The sequence below is a fragment of the Nanorana parkeri genome, unplaced genomic scaffold (genome assembly GCF_000935625.1).
Source record: "Nanorana parkeri isolate BGI_ZX_2015 unplaced genomic scaffold, ASM93562v1 scaffold1940, whole genome shotgun sequence".
In the NCBI taxonomy this organism is placed as follows: Eukaryota; Metazoa; Chordata; class Amphibia; order Anura; family Dicroglossidae; genus Nanorana; species Nanorana parkeri.
The window spans coordinates 126465-127835 of NW_017308208.1; the positions used below are offsets into that span (position 1 = coordinate 126465).

The 1371-nt window shown below is 40.8% G+C and overlaps 1 protein-coding gene across 1 annotated transcript in view; it reads right to left on the minus strand.

The window, feature by feature from the left end:
• Nucleotides 1–1371, minus strand: part of TMEM151B (transmembrane protein 151B) — a 17040-nt gene that overhangs the window by 14649 nt on the left and 1020 nt on the right. The window lies entirely within an intron of this gene.

The window sequence follows — 1371 nt, forward strand, 5'->3', positions numbered from 1 at the left end:
TGAGGTGCAGGTAGATGGTATATACAAATAGGTAGGTGATATACAGAGGTGGGTACACATTATGTTGCATATGGAACTAGGTGATAGAGAGATTGGTAGGTTGGTGGTATACAAAGGTAGGTAAAGAGTTCGAGAGGTGCAGGTAGATAATATACAGATGTAGGTAGGTAGTATATAGAGATAGGTAGGTGGTACACAGTAAATGGAGGTAGGTAGGTGGTACACAGTAAAGGTATGTAGGGTATACAGAGGTAGGCATGTGGCACATAGAGATAAGTAGGTGGGTATACAGTAAAGGTAGGTAGGTGGTATATAGAGATAGGTAGGTGATATACAGAGGTAGGTGGTATATAGAGTTAGGTAGGTGGTATATAGAGGTAGGTAGGTGGTATATAGAGGTAGGTAGGTTGTATATAGAGATACGTAGGTGGTACACAGAGGTAGGTGGTATATAGAGATAAGTCGGTGGTATACAGAGGTAGGTGGTATACAGAGGTAGGTGGTATATAGATATAGGTAGGTGGTATATAGAGGTAGGTAGGTTGTATATAGAGATATGTAGGTGGTATATAGAGATAGGTAGGTGGTATACAGAGGTAGGTAGGTTGTATATAGAGATATGTAGGTTGTATATAGAGGTAGGTAGGTGGTATATGTAGGTAGGTATGTGGTATACAGAGGTATGTAGGTGGTATATAGAGGTAGGTGGTATATAGAGGTAGGTAGGTGGTATATAGAGGTATGTAGGTGGTATATAGAGATAGGTGATATACAGAGGTAGGTGGTATATAGAGATAGGTAGGTTGTATATAGAGATAGGTAGGTGATATACAGAGGTAGGTAGGTGGTATATAGAGATAGGTAGGTTGTATATAGAGGTAGGTGGGTAGTATATCGAGGTAGGTAGGTGGTATATAGAGGTAGGTAGGTGGTATATAGAGATAGATAGGTTGTATATAGAGGTAGGTAGGTGGTATACAGAGGTAGGTAGGTGGTATACAGAGGTAGGTAGGTGGTATATAGAGGTAGGTAGGTGGTATATAGAGGTAGGTAGGTGGTATATAGAGGTAGGTAGGTGATATACAGAGATAGGTAGGTGATATACAGAGGTAGGTAGGTGGTATACAGATGTAGGTAGGTGGTATATAGATATAGGTAGGTTGTATATAGAGGTAGGTAGGTGGTATATAGAGGTAGGTAGGTGGTATATAGAGATGGGTAGGTGGTATATAGAGATGGGTAGGTGGTATATAGAGATGGGTAGGTGGTATATAGAGATGGGTAGGTGGTATATAGAGATGGGTAGGTGGTATATAGAGATGGGTAGGTGGTATATAGAGATGGGTAGGTTGTATATAGAGATGGGTAGGT